Raw genomic sequence first — 24975 nt, forward strand, 5'->3', positions numbered from 1 at the left:
GAGTGCCTAACTTGGTTGGAAGATCAAGCACAATCCGGGCTCACTTTGGCATTAGAAGCTTCCATGAGCACAAGCGGGGGACGCAGGAACACCTGACTCATCTATGCCCCAAGTTTATTACTTTGATCTTACTTTTCAAGTTTTATGCATGTAATAAAAAGCAACTTTGATTTGTATCGAAAGTGGGAGAACTTTGTACTGAAATTAATGAAATTAAAGTTGTGAGCATTGAAAGTTTTCCTTTTGTTCCAAAAATGGCCTAAGTTGTAAAAGGTAAATTTTGAGCAAATATCAACTTTTATCAAAACTTTTCAAAATCATTTTCGATAAGGATCAAACATGACACGCATGGAATCTATCCTTAAGATGCACAACCCTCTAATCCAAAAATGAAAAATTGCCCCTTGTCTGAATAGCACTGCTCAGCACTATAACCAATTCTCAAAGACGATCACAACCGAACACTCAAATAAATAAAAGACAAAGATGGCTTGATCAAACACATGGGCAAGACAGTTGATTTAGAGGTGGTTACGGCCGAACTTCAGGATGAAGTTGCCTACATATCCCGAAGATGGGAATCAGGCCTTACGTAGTTCGGTTCGGGTTCACTCGAGTATTAACGCTCTTCTTTTGCGCTCTAACTTTTGCCAAGGCCGCCTTTCCGGGTTTTCAACCTTGCGAGCTCAATTTTTCTTTTTTTTTAATTTTTTGTACTCTAACTTTTGCCTAGGTCGCCCTTCCGGGTTTTCGGCCTAGCAAGCCTTTTAGGGATAATATTTCTTCAACTTGTCCATGTTGATAGGATGGAAAAATTCTAAGCCATTCAAGTCCATAAGAATAACAGCTCCACCCGACCAGATAGTTTGATGAAGATGGGAATCAGGCCTTACGTAGTTCGGTTCGGGTTCACTCGAGTATTAACGCTCTTCTTTTGCGCTCTAACTTTTGCCAAGGCCGCCATTTCGGATTTTCAACCTTGCGAGCTCAATTTTTCTTTTTTTTAATTATTTGTGCTCTAACTTTTGCCTAGGTCGCCCTTCCGAGTTTTTGGCCTAACAAGCCTCTCAGGGATAATATTTCTTCAACTTGTCCATGTTGATCGGTTGGAAAAATTCTAAGCCATCCAGGTCTATAAGAATAACAGCTCCACCCGACCAGATAGTTTTGATGATGTAAGGACCAATCCAATTGGGTTTAAAATTGCCCCTAGGGTCATGGATGGGAGCTCGGTTGTCTTTCAGCACCAAATCCCCTTCCTTGAGATTCCGGGACTTAACCTTCTTGTTAAAGCCCTTGGCAATCTTACGTTGATAACCTTGAACATGGTACAGTGCTTTTAACCTCCTATCATCGAACAGCATCAGTTCTTCGAACCTTCTCTACTACCAGTCTGCCTCTGCTATCTGACATTCAGCCATAACCCGTAGCGATGGAACTTCTATTTCGATCGGCAGAACAACTTCCATCCCATAAACAAAAGAGTAAGGAGTTGCCCCAGTAGACGTCCGAATTAAAGTCTTATAATGCCAGAGTGCAAATGGCAATTTGTCTGGCTAGTCCCTGTAAGTCTCATCCATTTTTCGCAAAATATGCTTGATGTTCTTGTTGGCGGCCTCAACAACTCCATTGGTTTTTGGCCGGTATATGGATGACTTATAAAGAGTCACGTTGTATTTCTCCAACAAGTCGATCACTTCTTTCTTGAAATGGGAGCCATTATCTGAGATGATCTCGTTTGGGACTCCAAAACGACAAATGATATTGTTTCGGATGAACTTAGCCAAATACGCTGCTTTCAACATTGCATAAGACTGAGCTTTCACCCACTTCGTGTAGTAATCAATTGCCACCAGAATGTATTCATGCCTATTTGACCCATTTAGTGTGACTGCACCAATGACGTCGATTCCCCAGACTGAGAAAGGCCATGGTGAAGTCATGTTGTACAGCTTCGACGGTAGAATGTTCATGCGATTGGCATAAATCTGGCATTTGTGGCATCGCCGAACAAAATTGATACAATCCTCCTCCATGGTAGACTAGTAGAAACCTTGTCTGAGAATTTTTCGGGCTAATATTCCTTCGTTCATGTGGGCTCCGCACTCTCCTCCATGGATGTTCTCCATTAGGCGCTTTGATTCCTCTGCGTCGACACATAACTTGTGCATTCCCAGATGACCCCTCTTGTACAATTTATCTCTGCAGATGATAAATTGAACGGCCATCCACCGTATTGCCCTCTTATCTTTGGCATTTTCCCTTGATGGATAAACCTCATTTTCTAAGAAGTTCCAGATATCATAGAACCAAGGGTTTTGATCTTGCACTTCATCTATTGCGGCGATAATCTTGTAGGCCGGTATATATCTTTGCTCAATAATGATCGGACGCATCCGGACTCCAAACAGGATGTCTATCATGGAAGATAGAGTTGATAAGGCATTAGTGAACCTGTTGTTCTCTCTTAGTAAATGCGTAAAGGTCAGCTTCTCTAACCTAGGAATCAAAACATCTAGGGTCTGGTGATAGATCTTCATCTTTTCTTCTTTGACCTTCTAGTCTCCTTTTGCTTAAGACACAACTAGGTTCAAGTCCCTAATAACATCTAACCTTTTTGCCCCTAGTTCCAAAGCGGCTTCCAAACCAGTGATACACGCCTCGTATTCTGCTTCGTTATTAGATACCTTGAACCGAAGTTTGAAGGCTAAGGGTATATGGGAATTGTCGGGTGCTATCAGCAACACCTCTATCCCATAACCATATTGATTAGACGCTCCATCAAAGTACATTGTCCAAATCTCTTCCTCGACTTGTAGAATAACTTCATCTGGGAACAGGTATTCTACTACTTCATCCCTTTCCACTAGGGGATCTACCAAGAATTCTGCTATCGCTCTCCCCCTGATAGACTTGCAAGTAATATACTTCAAATCAAATTCGGAGAGAAGAAACAACCAATAAGCTAGCCTACCTGTAAGAGCTGATTTCTTCAAAAGATATTTGATGGGATCTAATCTCGAAACCAGAATTACAGAGTGAGCTAACAAGCCCATGCCAAGGCTAGGCAAGCTTTCTCTAGTGGAGTGTAGCGGGTCTCATAATCCAACATTTTCTTGCTCAAGTAATAGATGGTTTTCTCCACTCTATCCTCAGATTCCTAAGCAAGCATTCATCCCATTTTTGTGTACGTTACTGACAGATACAAAATCAAGGGCTTCCCCGGCTTTAGCGGTGACAACATTGGTGGATTATGAAGGTACTGCTGATTTGCTCGAAATTGAATTGACATCGGTCATCCCATCAGAACTTCTTTCCTTTCTTCAGGAGACCAAATAGTGGTTCACAAGTCAAGATTAATTTATAAATAAACCGTGTTATGAATTGCACTTTACCTAGAAAGCCTTGCACCTCCTTTTCAGTCCTTGGTGGTGGCATTTCTAGGATGGCCTTAATTTTGGAAGGATTTACCTCGATGCCTCTCTGTGTGATCAAGAAACCCAGCATTTTCCTTGCTGTTACACCGAAAGTACATTTCTGCGGATTCAACCTCAACCGGTATTCTCTGATCCATTGAAAGAATTTATTCAAGGCGGTGTAGTGGCCCTCTCTTTCCTTGGACTTGACAATCATGTCGTCCACATACATCTCAACCTCTTTATGGATCATATCATGTAGAATTGTGGTTGCAGCCCATTGATAGGTAGCCCGGCATACTTCAGTCCAAACGGCATCACCCAATAGTAGTAGGTTCCCCACGGCATAGTGAAAATAGTTTTCTCTCTGTCCTCGGGTGCCATTAGAATCTGGTTATACCCGAAAAATCCATCCATGAATGAGAGCAATGCATGGCCTGCGATAAAGTCCACCAATTCATTAATGTGCGGCAGAGGAAAGTCGTCCTTCGGACTGGCTTTGTTCAGATCTCTAAAGTCCACACACACCCGAATTCTACCGTCTTTCTTTGGCACTGGAACTATGTTGGCCAACCAAGTTGTTACTCAAATACTATGAACCTTATGTCTATCTGCTTGGTGACCTCTTCCTTAATCATCAAAGCCCAATTAGGGCGTATTCTCCGCAACATCTACTTAATGGGTCAGGCCTCAGGGTCAAGTGGGATCCGATGCTGTACAATCTAAGGATTGATTCCAGGCATGTCTTCGTAGGACCACACGAAAACATCTTTGAAATCTTTTAATAAAGCGACTAAACACTCGCACTCCTCCGAAGATAACATGGACTCGATCTGGACCAGACGCAGATCCTTCTCAGTACCTACATTAATAACAATGATTTCATTAGCGAGGGGTTTTGCAAGCCTCTCCTCCTCTCGATTAATCAAAAATTTCAAAACCAAAGGAATTCCTTCCTCATCGTTTTCATCAAAATTTTGAAAATCATGATCAATGCAATAAACAAGAGGCACAGAGAAATACTCAGAATCTGTAGTGGCATTCTTATTCAAAAGATCCAGCTTATCCAAATCCTAGGTTACAACCAACTCAAAAGAAAAGGAAAAAGACGACTTGGACAAAACCTCGGCATCTAGGTTATCAACCCCAGGAATACCGAACCTAGACTCAGAGGAACCGAAATCTAATTCTGACTCCACAAACTCTGTGGAATCAGATTCTGGTTCACTACCCAACTCAAAACTGCTAGACAGGTAGCCCTCCTCCAGCTGCCAAATGAGGGATGGTACGTCAGATGCATCCAAGATGCTGCCAGAAGGGTTTACACCTGGTTCGTCCCCGATCATGGAAACTGTTAAGTTATCCCCCAAGCTCTCTGAGTTGACCAGAGGATCCGAAAGAAGACATGCCAATGTTGTTCCTATCTCAAGCTCATTGTTGTTGGAATCATTTTCTGTGCCCTTAGCAGCTTCAATAGTTGGTTCAACCATTTCTTTCGCATCAGTGTCTTGCAGCTGCAAGGCAAAGAAAATTTCAAAGCCAAGAACACGCTGCTTCTCATAATTGAACCAAGGTTCAGGGAAACCACAGAATGGGAAGTCTTCACCCTCCCGAACAAAATAGCCATTCAGGGTTCCCCGAATAGGTCGATACACAAGTTCGTAGCGCTTCCCGGTCTACTTAACTCTGGCTTTTCTGGCCATTTCTTCCTCTTTTCTCACCCAGTCCTCTTTGGTGGGCGTATAGCCAAGACCAAAGGCATGCAAGTTATGTGGCACATCAGCCAATACAGCAACGCCCTTCCGAACACTTCTTTCTAATCCCATTCCTAGCATGTGTTGGAGCTTGTTCATGAAGTAGATCGATTGAACACTGACATATAAGCCCTCATCCGATGCCAGGATGGTTTGAACTGCCTAGGCCTTGGCCAAGGTGAATCTAGAGAGGAAAACATCCTCTTCGCCATGTAATTTCTAGCATAAGTGTAGTAACCTCTGGCGAAGGATGTATAGATGAATTCTCGAAGACTATAGCCACCCATTTTCCATGGGGATACTTCAACATTTGGTGGAGGGTGAAAGAGACAGCTTTCACTTGGTGTATCCAAGGTCGCCCAAGTAATAAGTTGAAAGTGACCGGGACATCCAAAACATAGAACTCGATGTCCTGTTAAGTTGAGCTAACTTGTACTCTGATATGCACTGTCCCCATCACCTCTCTACTTGTATTGTCATATACCCAGATCACCTGGGTTGTAAGCACAAAATCGGCCAGTTTCAAACAAATAGCATAAGCCGTACGACAAGGACAGACGTTGATTACTGACACGGTGTCGACCAATACCACTAGTATCCACTTTTCTCGGCATTCTATGGATATGTATAGAGGCTTGTTGTGTGCAGAGCCTTCTAGCGGTAATTCCTTATCTGAAAAGGTCAAAGTTAGCGCAACGCCTCCCGGGAAGACTAATCCCACCAGTTGTTCGGGGGTGGTGTCGATGGACAAGTTAACTTTATCCATCGCCGCCAGTACGGCTTGCCTGTTCACTCGCGAAGCCATAAGTACACCCTAGATAGATATGTCGGCTTGAATCTTCTTCAACTGTTTCAGCACAGCCTCTTCCTCTAACTATTTTTTCTTCTGCTTCTCGACTTCTTTATCCTTCTCGGATGCCTCGGGTTGGTCCAGATGTAGTGGTTTGAAGTATAGGCCACTTCTTGTCATATGGTCAACTTCTTCCACATACCAAGTATTGTCAGGAAGGTCTTCGCCCCAATTATCATCGGTATGGGCCAGGTGTAGTTCATCGTCATCCCACCAAACCCCTTCAGCAGCCGATAAGCACTCGTCCGGCTCCATTCGGCTTAATCTATTATCACAAACATTCCCCGCAGGGTGTTAAGCTTTTCTAACTTTCCGATCATTTACACTCATTCCTTGCCAAACCGCTCCAGTGTGGCTTTTTGTTCTGTATGTACAGTACTAATAACGCCCAGTTCCTAAGATAATTGTTCTTCACCGGTGTTTTCCGACAGTTTACCCTTTTCATCAGCCATTCTAACCATTGCAGCGGTTCCCGCTTTCTGTTCTTCCAGCTTCAATCCAGTTCCGTCATCTCTATCTGGCTCATCACTTAACCACCCAGAATTTTATGTTGACCCGTTCAGATCAAACCAATCAATATGCACATCCCCTTGATCTTACTCATCAAAGAACTACAAATTGCCTATATCCTCCTCTAGGTCGGTCAGATCATCTAATCCATGACTTGGCCCACCTTCTCAAACTACACTAACCTCCATCCCAGCTGGCAACACCACTTCCAGCTTAGCTTGATTGATTGGCACAATATAGTAGCTTAGGTTATACATCCCCTCAGATAAATCCTCGGAATCCTCAGGCAACGAACTGGCATTCTCCACCAATGCTGACCTCCTTTCATCTTTCACTGTCACCACTACTAGTTCGGGTTGGAGTGAAGACGTGCTCATCATGCACAAGTCTGTGCTATCAGGAATGAACAACGCCGACTTAGGTAGGTGAGAAAGGGTGATATATATACTGGGGTCATAAGGGACGACCAATGTATAGATAAGGTTTATTTGCCGAGGTAGAGCGACTTGGTTATGTGGTGGGAGAGGATTTGTAGTGACGTTTGGCTTTTGGGGAGGTGATATCACCTTGTTGTCAATGAGATCTTGAATCTCATGACGCAGTCTATAACATTAATCAGTGTCATGACCATGCTACTGGTGAAAAGCACAGTATTTGGCTGGGTTGTGTCTTGGGAGAAGAGTATCAGGTAGAGGACGAGGCTCTAGTGGTTTAAGATGCCCCTTTTTATTCAGGACCCCTAGGGCTTTGGAGCGGGATAAAGACCCCTTGAGATCAGGCCTGGCTGGTTGAGGTTTGTGGAGTTGTGTTGGAGGTGTTGGCGAACAGATTGGCTATTTTGGGTGTGGTGGTGCCCATGCTCACATCCGAAGACCGTGTAGAAGTGCTACCGCTCATGGTTGCATTGGAGCTGCGTGTAAAGGGCCTCTTGGGCTGTTCCTTCTCATAGTCTATCAGCCCTTGCTTCATTGCATCCTCAATTTGAACCCCTATTTCATGGAGCTCAGCAAATGTAAACAAAGTCAAGACTATCATCTTTTGTAACAGTCTCCCTTGCAAGTTACGGACCACTATTTTGATTTGGTCCTTTTAAGACGGCCGGATAGTCATCATAGAGGCCTTGGCCCTCCACCGGGTCACAAAGTCCGAGAAACCCTCCTTCGGCTCCTAACAAGTCACTTCAAGATCACGAGTAGTGACCTCGATCTGGGTATTATAAGAGTACTATGCGATAAAGGCCTCGGCCATTTCCTCCTAGTTCCATTTCACAGAGTCTTCCAGCTTTGCGTACCAGATGGTCGCTATACCCGACAGGGTCCGGCCAAAAAACGATAACTTCTGAAGTCTAGTGAGACCCATTAGTCGTAGGATGTCAAAGAATAACCGTAGATGGACCATGGAATCCCTGGAGTCGTCAAACCGGTCTATATGCGGCATCTTAAATCTGTCCAGTAGAGTTACTGTAGAATCTGTGTATCCATCCTAAATGTCAAGAATTGAATTCACGCATGTGGGGGCCGATTATTGGGAGTCTTAGAGATTTCAGATAATCAAACCTGGGAGAGTCGATATTCCGAAGCACTCGGCAATGGCCCTGAAAGCTCAAATCCAACCCTACTCGGCCAAATGACCGATTGAGCAAGGGGCCGAGTGAAGATCGGACAGTCATAAAATGTGCCGAATACGAGGTGGGAAAGGGATCTGATCCTGAGGCCCAAAGAAGAAAAGATATAAATAGGAGAAACATCATCCAGAAAGAGGTATGTGAGAATTACTATGCTTAACTTAGAATACAAGCTTCCTCGAGTGTAGATACTAACTTGCCCGTCGGAGTGCTAATTTCGGCACCCATGACCGGAGTGTTTATTCTTTTTCAGGTGACCAGAAGAGGATCACAAGCATTCCCTAGGAACCTGAAGAGTATTTCCAAACCACATCCCCACAACGCCCTACGCCCGCTTGAAGAGCTTTTCTAGCTTGTTGACCTTCAATGCAATGGGGTCAACCTCGAATTCAAATGGTGCCTCCATTTGGTAAACTGGTGCCTTGGAGGTCTAAGGTGGGATTGGATCTACCGGGATGCCCATATTCTCTTAGACATTGATTGTGACCCCATGTGCTGGCATACCCGCTAGAGGTGCATGGGATGCAGAAGCTACTGCCGATTATGGTTGCTGTTGCTGAAGCCTATCTATCAATTCTACTTGGCAAGTTGCGACCTCAACATGGCGGGCAGCATCTAGTTACGTAGTCTCAATAGTCTACTAGTGCTGACGAAGCATAACTTCCACGTTGACTGGGGGATTTAGAGTTATCAGAACTGGCGAATATTCTCTTTCTAGAGTAGAAGTATAAGATTGGGCCTGACTGGGCGCAGGTGAAATAAAAAGGTGACTGTTGAATCGGTGAATTCTGTCTAATCCTCCTCCGTCTGGTAACTGGTGGGAGTGAAACAAACACTGGCTGTCCCCTGACAAGATCCCCGGATCTGCAAATCCTTCTCACTTGGGTCCAGAATGCTTGGGGGCTAACAGAATCATCTGAAACAATGGTAAAAACTACCTTGCAAAAAGAAATAAAGCAAAAGAAAACAAAAATCAGAAACCGTACAGCACCTTTGCTCAAATTCTAATCAGTACACTAATGTAATCAAAGCCGTAGAACCATGCTCAATACTGAATTCTGCCTCCCAAAAACTGATACCCAGACTTACAACTGATACATAGATTCCTGTAAAGTCTCACTCTAAAAGCACATAGCAGTCAAGTGAAAGCCAAAACACCCCTATGATGGGGTAGGGTTGCCCTGTCCTAGTTTTATCAGGAACTAGGGTTCACTATGCAAAACAAGCGGTTTCACACAATCCTGCATTCGAGTAAGCATCATGTCCTAGTTTGGAACAGTCTCTATGGTTTCCGATATGCAACTAGGTTGATTGGTCAAAAAGGGTACCTCAGCAAGACTACATAATAAACCTCTCACACCTAACACCGAGAAGTGAAAAGAGGATCAAACGGTATAGCGATAGTCCAGATCCAAGGGTTGTGTTCCCATCGTGGCGGAGTCCGCAACTGGTCAGCCTTTTGGCCAGCTTTTCCAAGCAAGCCTCCGGCAAACCGTTCAGGAATAGTAGATGGCAAACACTGTGACTTAGGTGCACCGATAGAAACACATAAATGTAGATAAAAAAGTTATATCGTGAGTTCAAGTCAAGTTCTCTAAATCCCCAGCAGAGTCACCAAAAACTGAGCTCCACTTTTTCGTGCCCCCTTTCGGAAGGTTTAAAAGAAGGCCCTATAGTTCGGACTCCCGCGGTTTTGAATCTAATCTCACAAGTGCAATGTGAAACTAATAAACACCAAAGAGTCCAAATCCGACAAATTGTTTGGAAAATTGATTTTGAATAAAAAATGCCAAAAATGGACTGCTTTGCCAGATATAAAGTCACCACCTAAATATTTTATTTTGGAAAAATTTAGGAAACCCATGACTTGTGCCAAAGGCCACGCGTCCGTCACCACCAAAGTTGCCTCGGCTCGGGAACTTAGGTACGAGAAGGGAAGGTCATGAATTGAGCACCCCCACTCGCCCGATCGAAGATCGGCCTCTACTAATCATGATATAATATTTTATAAACATTATGTGTTCTTATTCCAGTTATTAAACTAGCTTTACTATGTGATGCGCACAAGCAAGTATAGGCTAGTTTGCTCAATTTGGAACAACTCAACTCATGTTCATTTGCGAAAATGGCTTGAATTTGCCACCTCAAGTGAGCTTAAAGATTGCGGATTTTCCACCACATATAGTGGGCTTAAAACATGATTTGTCACTTAACAAAGTGGGCTTAAAACGCACATTTGTTGAATCGTTCCAATTCAAACAACAAGCCTTCATCTATAGGCATTCAAGCAGTTTAGCATTTAAGCACATAGCCTCATGGCAAGCATACTAGACATGGCAACATTCACACTTATGCAAGTATGCTAAAGCGTAAAAATTCATCGAGTACTCCAAGCCAAAACAGAAACTAGTTAGAAAGATGTATGATCCCAACTATACAAGATGTCCAGTGCAACGCGTGCGAAGAATGCAATGAATAGGCTCGACTACTAATATGGCATATGAAGCAGTTTGAACGACATACAATTAAACACGTATTCAAAGAATTATTTGAAATTGCAATGCAGCTTGAATGATGCGCCGAGTCTCGGTGCATGCAATACGAATGAATGGATGCAAGCATAAGGTATGCTAATTGGAAATATGTCCCTAATCTATCCATCAAAAGCGGGTAAATAAAAGGAAGAAAGACGTGGGATTGGAAGACATACACACAAGCACACACACTTATTACAACATTACGCCCTCACGAAGGAGGGTCCAAATGAATAAAGCTAGCTAGCTAGCTAACTAAGCTACTTAAGCTAACTAATTATTACAAAACTCGAATAAATTAACTATTCTAGTTAACTAATTACAAAACGAAATCGAATAACTAATTAAACTAACTAAGTATTTACAACACTTAATTAGCTACAACTAATCAATTACAAACACGTATTTAAACTATTGCTAATTAAACCAATTAGCTAATCTCGGAAGGCGAGGAAGGCCCATGCATGCTCGGTTTTCACCCGAAAAGCCACTACCTTGCCGTTGAATGCCTTTGTTTACACATTAAACACCAACAACTCTGTCCACTTCTAGAACACCTCTGTTCTACCTTACCAACACACTGTGCAAATTTCACTTATGGTCGACAAAAGGCCAGTCGGCTACCATTGGTGGCTGGTCGGCTACTGATGGTGGCTGTCGACCACTGATAGCCTGGACTTCCTTGCTCTTGAAGAGAAGACACAATTTGGCCAACAAATTCAAGTCACACACACCTTCTAGAGCTCAAAATAAGCCCCAAGCTACCTCAACCCAAAGACTAGCAACTTCTATCAAGGGTGTATAGGCAAAAGTGTAGGATTTGTGAGCAAATGTGTATAAAATTGCAAAAGAGAGAAAGAGAATTTGGTTCCAAATTTTATAACCCTCCAAAATGGGGAAGGAACTCCCATATATATAGAAAAAAAAGCCTTGAGCTTAGAAACATCCCCCCATACACGTGTAGGTAGATGCAGCTAAGTGTGCTAATAGCTGTCACAGCTGTCAACAAATATCTGGGAAAAGACATTGTGGCCGACCGGCTACACCCATGGCCGATAACCATGAACCATGGCTGACAGCCTATGGTGGTGGCCGATAGGTCTCCACAAATTCCAGGCTTGAAACAATAGGGTTTTGGTCCAAAACAAAGCACAAAATGGACAAGCTTCAAAGGCTCAAAGACAGGGCGTCACACTGAGGACTTCGGACACTCAAAGCGAACACATGGAATCATAATCATCGAATGCACAAGCGATGACGTCTAAGTCTTGAGGTCGGTCAAAAATGGGTGTCTACACTCCTCCATACTTTTTGGCAGCGTTTTTGCCAACGATTTCCGAAGACGGCATTCGTCATCTATGCTGTTCTTAAGAGACACGACTGCCAGCTCCTGGTTGCAAGTAGGAATTCAGTTGAACACCTCATAATATCTCGTGGCGTAAGCCGTAAGGCTTTCACCCTCGCTAATGTTCAAAGCCAGTAGGGAGTCTACCCTTAGTGGCTACAACTTGTTTGTAACAAACCTAGCCACAAACATCTCAGTCAGGCCTTCCCAATTCTTCACAGTTCCTTTCGGCAACTTGTGGAACGAATCCGATGCGATTTTTCCAAAGGATGAGGGGACCACCTTGCACAACAACTACTCATTCCCGCTATACAAAGCCATTGAATTTAAGTATAAACCGACATGAAAGTTTGGATCAAACTTACCATTATAAATCTATAACCTCGGCATATGGAACCTGTTTGGCGCCTTGAATGTATCCAACTCCACTAAGAACGGCATCCTTGGCTTGACGGGGGATGTGATCTCGGCGTTGAGCCACTTCCTCTAGAGGTAGTCCTTCAAGTCCTCCTTCGTTCGACCGGGAGCTCGGCTATCAACTGATTTCAGCCTTTTTGGTGGTGTCATTGTGTGTCCTCTTGGACTTTTCTTCATTCACTGTATCAAAACACTGGCCTTTCCCCTAGACATGTCGAGGTTCTCTAGCATAAGTTCCCTTGGTACGAGGCATCTTCTACAACTCACCTCTCACTGACTCTGCTCGCCCGATATCCTGTGAAGGCTGATGTGAGCGCTCATTTTCCTTGCCATGATGCGGGACTACTGAGATTGTTTCCTGCCCCCCTTTCTGGGCATCAGTCTTGGCCGTTGGTACCGGTGTATCCTTTATTGGGACCGGTGGTTGCATCACTTTGTTCTGCATCATGAAGTTAACAACCAACTGTAGGTCTGTCAACTTGTTTGTCATCCCTTTCATCTTGTTGTCCCTCCTTAGGCATCTATCCTTCCATACCTAGAGGTCGCTTTCGTTGTAATACTCATCTCAGCCAGCTTTCATTAGGGCGTTACCCTCTTTGCCGATGTCCTTTTCCTCAAGATTCGGATCATGTGCTCCTTCATTGCAGTTTTCTTCCCCGACGTTAGGATCTGCATGTTCACCACTCTCGCTATGGATGTCGTCTCCAATCTTTTCTTCCTGTCCGTTGTTGGCCATCTATTCTCCTTAAGTTTCCACAGATGGCGCCAAATTGTGGGTGTTGATTTTCGACCACACAATCAAAAAAGGGAACTCAGCTGGAGAGCACCGACAGAATTGATTAAGCCCAACAACCTGCACAAGAAAATGAGAATCCGGCGGTGGTTCGTCCACTTGGGGGCACTCCGATAATCAAGTCAGTAATCAATATCTCTCAAAGATAGCAAATTGTGCTTAAACTCACAAGAAAGAACTTACCTCAGACACACGAGGGTGCCTTACTTTTATAACTAACAGTGACATCATCTCATTAGAAGCCTCACTTCAATGGACTCAGGTTGAATGCTCATCCTGGATCCTCAGTTAGATAGAGATAAACTTCTTTTGAGCTTTATACTTATGCTAACTGAGACCTTCCCCTATTCTAGGACTCTTGTCCTTTATTTACTTTATCTCGGATTCCGGCATCTCTGCAGATAATCTGGGCCTAGCCGAGATCATCTCGGCAACATGATCAGGCCACGTGGTATCTCGGCTTATACTTCGGTATCACCTTAGCCATGTGTTGTTATTCACAAAATACTTCCCCACACAACCTATTAATTAGAATTAAATATTTTTATTCGTTAACTCCTATTGTGTGTGATCTTTAGGTCCAAACTAGTTTAGGTTTTTTTTTTTATGAAAAGATATACAAAAAAGTAGATAGAGTGATGTGACAATTTATAATGACTTTTTGACTTTTTGACTAAAACATATAGTTGACAAACGAGGCCTTATTTAGGCAACATAAATAAAACTTGTTTGGTTTCAGAATTTTGAATTTACTTTTTACAAAATTAATTTTTTTTGTTTTTCACAAGAGAAAATGGGGGCCTATACCATACATTCTGCTACCTCGGGACGACTGTACGTTACATCATAGCAGCACAACCAAATAGAGGCGGAAACCCCTTGTATAGGTTGGGCGCTAGCGCTTTATACTAATATTAATAAAGGGCTTTTCCCTTATTACTAAAGTTGCTCGAGGCCGAAAAATTAGAATACAATCTAGAAGATTTGGTCGAATGGTAAAAGAATCTATGGGTTCGTTAGAAATTGGCAGTCATTGTCTGGACATACAAGTCACAGCCGGCCGGGAAGAGGAGATATCAACGACGAAGTTACTAGCTACTAGTTGGAAAGGAAAGGAAAAGACCACCTTTCGTACATTTCTACTGGTCCAGACATTCAAATAGCGAACGAAAGACCAGAAGATTGGATCTAGAAAGCAATGGTAGCCAGAGACCTCTAACTCCTATTACCACCACCATTGTACATAGGGAACCCAGCTACTTGTACAAATGAGACTACCGCAGCTGCTACAGGCCCTTCGTCCCCTTACTCGATGTGGGAGTTTGGGGCTTCCTCTTCCGACACAGAGAGAACAACAATACCAGGAATATAGAAGTCAATATAGACTTTGACAACATAAAACAGAAAGACAGGTAAAAAGACATATAGGAATTGGCCAAGCGAAACAATAGAGTACTGGCTCCTCCTTCGGTAGTTGTACCGGGCTGAGCGGAAGGAGAAGGGCTTATAGATAAAATCATATTTAAACTAATCGCTTTAAATCTAAAGTCTGAAATGGCTAATAGGTGGTCTCGTTCCACAAATAAGCTTACTTTTCCTAAGTGAAGGCAAGCTAGCTCGTGCTTCTACAGGCTTTCATTCAGAAGATATTGAATCGCCTGCTCTTTCTTGTCTTGGTTGCAACGCCCTATATAATATAATAGAATCGACCATGATGCCTTTCCAATAAGGATTTTGTAAGGAATAGGATTCTATATGGCCCTTTCCTTTCTGTCAGCTTCGATAAACCTTTCTCTAATAAAATAATAGGAATTTGCTCTCCTGACTGATCGAATGCATTTGACGTAACGACCGGGTCACAGAGGTTTGTAAACCCTACCCAGACCGGTTGAGTTTGTTATTAGGTGCTACTCCCTCGTCAATAGTGTAGGCACTTTGAACTGACCTCGTTGATAGAAAAGAAAGAGACTCTTCTAATCATGTATGAGATGGTATGTTATTTGTTCGATTGGGGGTTCACGTCAGCTACGATGAAAGCCACACTGGCCCATAATATCTTTTCAAGTCCCTTTTATAAAAAGTAAACAAGGGGTCTTTGTTAGTTTTATGGCAGTACAACCACTAGGATATTATTCGTCGTGGCCCTTCTTTCAGAAAATGTACTTGATCCGAACAACTCAACTACTAGTCTAGTATGGTTGTTTTTTCCATATGCATATACAAGGGTTGGTCTTTCTTAGAACTGAGCAAATAAATATAGATTCGATCTGCTCTCACTAACAAGAGTGTCTTTCGCTTTAAGTAAATTTTTTAGTTTGTAGATACATCTAACATAAATATATGTAAAAAGTATAATATTTGTAAAAACATTTTACTAAATTTAAAAAATTTTAAAAATAATTGTATTCTTGTTGTGAGACCATGAAATATCCTCTCACATGGATTGTCGAGATCCAACGAAGAGATGAACTTGGCTCTTGTATACCTGCAAAGATGAGCATGATCGGCGCCACCCAACCAGGGTTGTCGGCCGGAGGCACTCCGATGGTGAAGTCAGTCACCTATTAAGCTGAATGAAAGTGTAGAAAGTGTAGAGTGCTTAGTGTGTAGTGTAGGGAAAGAGAACATACCTTCCACTTGGGATGGCCCTTCCTTTATATAGATGGAGGGTGTAATATTTGTTTGGGCTGGACCCGTTGTAGGCTTTGTTTGGGTTAGACCCAATAAGCTAGTACCTATATTTTTCTGGCTCCCACAATTGCCCTAAAACTTTCATTGTCTTTGGTCGAAGGAATGAGAGTTTTTAATGCCGAGTTATGCTGTTCAAATAGATGTTAGGTCCTTTGACAAAGAATACATTTGATAAATGAATAACATAAATGAATGAATGACCAGATGAATGCATGTATGTATGAATTTCTATAACGATGGGTCATGGTACTATAACCCCCGAGTAAGGGTGTAGGCCGCGGTATTATAACCCCGGGCAAGGGTGTGGTATATTATCGAGTGCAAAGATTGCTTCCAAATATGGACTTTCGTGCCGAGCTAAAAAATATTTATATAGGCCGAGCACGAAAATGATTGCCTGAACCAAATAAGATAGATTAAATAAGGTAGAAATATCAGTCAAATTGGACCACGGTATTATTACCCCCGGGTGAGAGTGTAGACCTACGGTATTATAACCCCCGAGTAAGGGTGTAGGCCGCGGTATTCTAACCTCCGGGCATAGGTGTAGGCCGCGATATTCTAACCTCCGGGCGTAGGTATAGGGTTTTGCTGATGGCGCTCTGTGCCGAGTGTGAAGATTACACTATACTCAGAGACTTTGCTGATTTTAAGTGGCGACCAAGTGCCAATATGGCAAGGACTTTTGAATAATGCATTCTGTCAGTGATGGCCAGTACCAAATCACAAAGAATATTGCTCCACTTGTAAGGAATGGCCAAATAGATATTAGGCCAACTGTTTAATTGCCGAGTAAATTTTGAGCCAATTAGCATTGCTCGGTTTGCGTTTAGTCCAATGTAGACTTGCCCCACTGCTTTCGAATGACAGGCGTTAGTCAGAAGGAATACAGATTGGACTTGCCCTATTGCCCTATATCGTAGGGAAAATTCGGCTTTGGTAAAATGACGGTGCGCAAAAATATGCGAATTGCCAACTGCCAAGTGTGTAATGTATTGCCCCAAAACTAGCACTTGCTTCGAACTGTGTGAAAAGGAGCGGGAGTGTGTAACTCAAGTAAATGTCATTGTAATGTTTGGATCAAGTTGGCTAAGTATGCATGTATAGCAGAGTGAAAAGCCGAATTGCAGAGTTGAGCAATGTTGCGGTTAATTGTTTTGCCGAATAATGTTGTTAGGCGTATAAAGTTGCCGAATACTGTGGCCAATGTTGCTGCATAAAGTTGACAACTGGTGCCAAATAATCTTTGCCGAGTAAAGGTGATGCATTGCCGAGTAACTAGTGCCAAAACATCGGTGTCCGTTTCATATATAATGTGATTTTTTCGAGAAGTTGGTCAGCAACACTAGGGTCAGTGATCGTGCCGATCTTTTGGTCGGAGACTTTTCTTAGCTTCGCGGTGTGTCGGCGTCCCATCGGAGTTGGATTTGCTAAATTGGGATGGCAACGGTTGTTGATTTATTGAACTTGAGTTTCTTGTCCAATGTGTACTTGCCCCATTGCTTGTTAATGACATTGGTTATTCGAAAAGAATAAAATTGACTTGGGCCAAAATTGCTGAATAGTCCGATAAAAATTTGAAACGGATTTCGTGTCCTCGTTTGGTGCCGAGAGGATGACCGGCTGATATGCCCCAATTAAAAAGCGAAAAGGTTGACTAAGATGTCCCAATGGGCAATAAATGGCCAAGGTAATGCAATTAATGATCGGGGAAGAGAGATGATTATTTCCTCGCCCCAAGATCCTACTATTGAAATTGCATGCCAATCGGATAGGATTTAACCGTTGATTGTGCATTTAACGTTCCCGATTGGCCGATGTATTGATCTCAATATGCGACTTAGAATTTGTAGAATTGGATCGTACGAATGTGTTCAGAAGGGTCCAAATTATTGGAAATGACTATGGAATCGCTATAACCGGACTCTTGATGTCGTAGTTGTAGCCAAAAATAGAATTGATGGCTCAGATCGGTTAAGAAGAGTGCTCGGCGAAGCACTGGATACTTGCTCTTATTTTGCTAAGTTAGACGGCTTGCCTTGGATGCCTAGCAAAAATTAAAAAGAAAGTTGTTGCTTGTTCTTGGAGTGAAAAGATTGTGCTGTTATGACAGGATGTAACTTAGCCACAATGCATGGAATAATTTCCTAGGTTGGCCAACTTAAGTCGTCTTCTCCAGCAGAATGGTGAGATCTTCGCCAAACTTCGACGGGCTCGTACGGCTTCGTTTTAGCTCCGATTTTGACGCGGTTTGTGGCGTTGGACTCGTCTTGATAAGGACTTCACATCAGTATAGTCAAAGCTTGAGTTCGACAAGGCTGAAAAAATGTCAATTTCTAGACATTTAGTTGGTTTCGCAACTATCGGCAGCCTTCGGTTAGTTCGTGGCTTTATTAGTCGGTGTTTGTGACTCCGTTAGTCAACGCGAACCTACTAGTAGGCCACCAAATTCTTGCTCGCATGAAAAAAATGTAGACCCACTTGCTAGAGAGAGAAATTAGGTATGTAGACGGTGTCGGCGACACTTTTGCTAGCCGAAGCAATTGGTTCTTGGCATTGTAGTTCAGGAGGTTGTCTTCGAGAGACGAATTAATAAATGGGCGGTTGTGATTGAACGGCCGTTTAGTGTGGAATGGTTACCGAGTAGTGCGAAGGTTTACGCGTGGAAATACCGAGTAGACTCTGCCAGTTACGCCGCCACGACTAGGTTGTAGAGATGTCGAGTTGTGTTGTACCGATGGGCAACTTGGGTGACTTGTGCTGATGCCGAGAAAGGTGGAAGAGATACCGAGTAGCCTTATACGAGGTATGGCACCGCTAAGCAGCTTTGTAGCTTTGCCGAGTAATCTTCTATGAGTTGGGGAACGAATAATGTTGATGAATTGATGATGGCCCAAATGGTGCAAAGCCGAACAGGTCATGAAAATGAAGATTTTGTATATTCAAACTCCTGACTTTGAGCCCTTGTATCTCTCTCGTTTAAAGTCCGATTGGCCTTATTTTTGCAACGTTGGATTCGTCTTGCGGCCTAGTATTCATTTCATCCCTCATTCACTGCAATCTGGCATATCTTGGATGCCGTCGGACCGTTTAAAGTGGACTAAAAACAAGATGTACAGTTGTGGCATATGCACTGCGCATAATATTCGGGCCGTATTCGTGACCAGATCCACTGAGCCGAGCTGGACTGATGTTGAGAGGGTATTGCCGAGTAGCCTTGTACGAGGTATGGCACCACAGAGCAACTTTGTCGCTTTGTAGGGAAATTTGCTATGAATCTCGACACTGGGAAAGTGCACATGCAATGGCTTAAATGCCGAATGACTCTTGCCGAAATGATTTGGTCACCTTATCTTCTTTGTCTTTGCCGAGAGCTTGACTGGCAATGATCACTCATTGGCTCTTTGCTTATGCTGAAAATATTTCTTTATACCTTGGTCTCTTTATTTTTTCAACGTGGTCGATTGGCTATTTGATGTTGTCAAATAATTTAATTGGAGTGCTAGCGCCGAACTTTGAAGGCAAAGATTAACTGGCAAGTTGATGGGCCTACCATTTTTAGAAAACTCGATGTCGATGAGACGAAAATTTGGGTTTGGTTTGAAGTATGGGTCGGCCCTTATAATTCTGTCAGCGCCGAACTTGTTGCATTCAACGAAGTGGAGGGGCCCGATCTTGGTGGGTAATTTCTTGGTGCTTTACTTTGCCAAAAACCTTGCTAATAGATGAAATAAAGACCCACTATAATCATGAGGTGCACGTTGCCTTTAAGCCGTGGTATGGAGATGGCAGTGTTGCCGACCAGATAGGATGCGTAAGTGCCAGTTTTACGTGCGTTTGGCAGTGCGTGTTCGGTGTTGTCTTCTCGGCATTGTTATTCAAAAGGGCGTCGTACAAAGGGACAGGTAATTGGAACGGCCGGTGAACGCAGAATGGTTTAGTACAAAGATCCATGTGGTCATGCCGAGTAGCCTTCTGCAAAGTTCGCTGCGACTAGACTGGGTTGAAGAGATACCGAACATGGTTTGCTAAACAATATTTGTTGGAATACTAGTGATTCTAGTGTCAACCCGACTGTCGGCAAGACTTCTTTACGCATGCAACTTGTTCAGTTTTGTCGAGAATTTGGTTGGCATCAAAATGAGTCGTTCATGACAAATGAATTCTTATGTATATATATATATATATATAAATATATAAAGAGAGAGAGAGAGAGAGAGAGAGATTGTCTCAGACTAGCACAAATTATGAAGTAAAAACCTTAAAAATTATTTTATAATAACTCACAGCCCTGCTAATGTTAGTTTCGTCTAAAGAAAGAAAAAGTAAAAAAGTGAAGACCAATTTTGTTTTTAACATAGGTACACAGCTACGTTAACAATCAATTGCAAGGCAAGTGTCGAGAAATAAAGAATAAATAGATAAATGGTAGACTACATATGGATTTGGCCGAGCAGTCCCATTTGTGATGCCGAAAAGACGTTGTCAACAAGAAAAGTATGAAATCCATTTTTAGAGAGAATGAAAATGTAAAACCAAATCCACATAATATGTGCTGACTACTCTTCTCAGAATGTCGAGATAGATATTAAACAAATGTTCGGACCAAATCTATGAGCATCAATATATAGTGGACCAAATCTATAAGCATAAATTCAGAAATGAGATTTTAGAATAACAAGAGAGTTGACAAACAACCCAATAAAGAATTACTGTTGCTGAGTTGGTTGATAGACAAGCCAAATAAAGTGTCGAATTAAATGAGCCTTTCAGTTTTAACAGCTTACTCCGATCTCATCTCGATCCCGCTGAGAAGATAGTGGTGCCGAATATCCTGATTAATAAACTTTTAGAGAGAGAAAGTAAAGACCCAACTGTGGATTCCATAAAAATTGCTAGTATAGACATACATATATCTTAAGAATTAATTATAAAATAAACTCCTTTGAGGCAAAAACTAAATAAACAATCCTGGGGTGGGTTTGGCTGAGCAACCTTTTTGATAATGCCGAAAAGAAGCTTCCAAAAACATAATCTGAAACCCATTTTTAGAGAGAGAAAATGAAGATGCAAAAGTAAATCCATGAGCACTATTTTATTATAACACTTTTCATCAAGATTTACCATGAAAAAAGAAAAGAGGTTCCATGGAGTTTGTCAGTACACAAAGATATATGTATACAATTCAAGAATCGATTTTACAGTAATTTTATAATAAGTTTCATCAGAGAGAAAACTCAAAGCTTGGCTGTGGCTCGTGATAACTATCAAAGTGTTGTATAGTGTTTACTTACAGTAATATGTTTGTTGTGTTCTTCGTTGATCTTACTCAGTCTTTCCCACAGACGGCGCCAATTGTGAGACCATGAAATATCCTCTCACATGGATTGTCGAGATCCAACGAAGAGATGAACTTGGTTCTTGTATACCTGCAAAGATGAGCATGATTGGCGCCACCCAACCGGGGTTGCCGGCTGGAGGCACTCCGATGGTGAAGTCAGTCACCTGTTAAGCCGAATGAAAGTGTAGAGTGCTTGGTGTGTAGTGTAGGTAGGGGTGAAAGAATAACCGATCGAACCGACCGAACCGTACGATTTTCGGTCGGTGTTCTAATTTTTTCCGGTCGGTTCGATTCGGTTTATTATTTTTTTGTACATTCGGTTCGGTTTATGGTTTTTTATTTTTTGAACCGAACTACACCGAACCGAACTGATTCATATAATATTAATAGTCTTAAAATCCTAGCCATCCATATCGCATCATCTGAGCCGTCCGTGTGTCTCACTATGTTTGAAAAACAAAAAAAACACACCACACATTACACGGTTCACACCAACCCACCACACATCACACCATAGATTTTTTCTCTCTATTCGTCTCTTCATTTTCTTCCTGAGAAGAAGCTCTCTCAGTTTCTCCATTTTTTCTCCATTTTTCTTATACTGTCACTCTCTCTCTCACACGGCCCTCTCTCACCATCACTCTCTCTCTCTCTCTCTCTCTCTCTCAAGAATCAAACGAGAGCTCTCTGTTTCGAACGAGAGACACCAACTATCACTCTTTATTCGCACTTCCTTCACTCATCAACGAAGCAGATGATGAAGATCTTGGTGGGTTTGTAGCAAAATCAACAAGCAGAAGCTTAATCAAAACCCTAAGGTGATTTTCGAAAACCCTTTTACTGATTGTGTTGTGCCCTAATTTTTGAAATCCCTTTTATTGATCTTGGTGGGTTCTCAGTTTTCCATGCAATTCCAGCTGTTTATTGTTTGCTTTGGTTTTCTTTTTGATGCAACTGTTGCTTGATTGCTGTGAATGTTGTGCTATCAGTTTGAATTTTTGTAAAAAATTGATCTTTTATTTTTTTGGGCTAGTGTGGGAATTGGGTTTTGGAGCTTGTTTTGTGATGAGATGTTGAAATGGGGTTTTGGGTTCAGTGGGAGTTGAATGTGCTAGGTTGCTCTAGTTTTGTTGATTGGATTTGAGTCTTATAGGAGTCCTCATCATATTATAAGTTTAGTGAAAGCATGTGAATATTGAGGATTATTCAGCAAACTAAACTATTGAACATCAATGAGTTTGAAAAGTGGCAAAACTTCATGACTTTTTAATCCCAAAAAAAAAAAAAAAAATTACTTGTGACCTCATTCCCATGCTTGATTCACTTGAGTAGCATTTTGACTTCAGAATTTTTGTAGTGGTAGTTTGGGGACTACTATGGTGCAAACAAGAGGGTTAAACCCCAATCCTATCAAAAATTTTGATTCTAATACTTCTTAGCATTGTTAAACACATTATACTTCACAAGGCAAGAGTCCATTTGGAGGAAGAATTTTGATTTGCCCAGTTTTTAATCTAAATGATGTATAAAAATTTATTCCAGATCATCACAATTTTGAAAAGTTAATTCAACTAAAGAATTAGAAGGAAAAGGTAATGAGCTTTTTTTCTTTTCTTTTCTTTTCTTTTCTTTTCTTTTCTTTTGCCCGTGGTGCAACTTATGTCAAAATTTGAAATGAAAAGTAATTCTATGATTATATGGCAATGAGTTCAAAGCAGCTTTTTGATTTCTCACAGCACTTGCACAGTAGTAATTATTTGATGCTCCTCCTGGGTGCTATCCTATAATTTATATCAATCTGAAAGGTTTATGCTATCATAGATATATTGTTGTTGGTATTTTATGTATTTGATTTGGTTCTTGGATTTCTTTGATTCCAAAATGAAGTAAGAGACACTCATTTGCCTATATTTAAAATGTAGTAACAAACTGTCTGCGTTTTGACATTCTTTTTTTTTTTTTTTAATTGTTGTGCTAATGATATATAAAGAAATAATATATATATATATATATATAATGGTTTGCAAATTCTTGTTGTTATTATGTTTAGATGGGTGAAAATATGCTTGAAGTACCCAATGAAACTGAAGAACCTATGGTACAAGAAGCTAAGGAAACAAGCACAAAAAATAAATCTGATAATGTGGGTAAAAGACCACGGTCTTTGGTTTGGGAACATTTTACGAAATTGGATTGTGAATTTGGTAAAAAACCTAGGGCCTCTTGTAATTATTGTGGTGTAACTTATGCATGTGATCCGAAGATTAATGGGACAAAATCAATGCTAACTCATATAGAATCAAGGTGTAAGAAGTATCCTTTAAGGGAAGATGCAAAGCAAAGTACCCTAGGTTTTAAACCAAAAAAGGATGGTGATGGAGAAACAAGTGGTAATCTTGTAGCTGTAAGCTTCGGTGTTGATGCATGTAGAAAGGCCCTAGCAAAGATGATAATAATAGATGAACTGTCTTTTAAATTTGTGGAGGGTGAGGGATTTAGACAATTCATGCGTGTGGTGCAACCAAAATGGTTAAAAATCCCCTCTAGGATTACCGTTGCCAAGGATTGTATGTCACTATATTTTAGTGAGAAGAAGGTTTTGAAGAATGCACTTAGAGATCAACGACTATGCCTTACCACAGACACTTGGACATCCGTGCAAAATTTGAATTATATGTGTCTCACCGCACATTTTATTGATTGTGATTAGAAACTTCACAAAAAAATTCTTAACTTTTGTGTAGTTCCTAACCATAAAGGTGAGACACTTGGCAAGATGATTGAGCAATGTTTGGTAGAATGGGGGATAGATAAGTTTCTCACAGTTACAGTTGATAACGCAAGCTCAAATAATGGTCTCATTAATTTTTTGAAGCGAAAGAGGAAAACTAGGAAGAGTACCATATTAGAGCATGAGTTTTTACATGTGAGGTGTTGTGCTCACATATTGAATCTAATTGTTTGTGAGGGATTGAAAGAAATTGATGACTCCATAACAAGGATTCGGAATATTGTGAAGTATGTGAGATCCACTCCATCTAGGATGGCTAAATTCAAATCGTGTACTGAAACGGAGGGCATTGAGTGTCATGGTCAACCTTGTTTGGATGTAGCTACCCGATGGAACTCTACATATTTCATGTTAGAGCAGGCTTTACCATTTCAAAAGGCTTTTGAGCGGTTAGAAGATGAGGACACACACTTCCAGTTGACTCTTAGAGAGGATGAGGTTGGTGAAAATAGTGAGGAGGGTGAAGTTGGTGGTGAGATTGGTGAGGAGGGTGAACTTGGTGAGGGATTTAGAGTTGGTCCAACTAATAGTGGAAAAGGAAAAGAGAGAAGAAAAGCAATTGGGCCACCGACAAGTTATGATTGGATGAAAGCGAGGTTGTATGTCAAGTTTTTAAAATTGTTTTACAATGCCACATTGCGTTTTTCGGGTTCTTTGTATGTTACTTGCAATGCATTTTTTTCGGAGATAATGTTGATAAAAAGTGCAATAACCGAATTGTGTGTGCATGATGATCTAAGTTTGAAATTATTGGCACATGGCATGAGTTCAAAGTTTGACAAGTATTGGGGTAAGTTTGACAAGATCAATTTGCTATTGTTTGTTGCTATTGTTGTTGATCCTCGTTACAAACTTAAATATGTGCAATAGTGCTTGGAAGAAACTTATGAAACTCAACATGTTGATGGT

The sequence above is a fragment of the Camellia sinensis genome, chromosome 10 (assembly GCF_055761805.1).
Source record: "Camellia sinensis isolate YWXY chromosome 10, ASM5576180v1, whole genome shotgun sequence".
Lineage (NCBI taxonomy): Eukaryota > Viridiplantae > Streptophyta > Magnoliopsida > Ericales > Theaceae > Camellia > Camellia sinensis.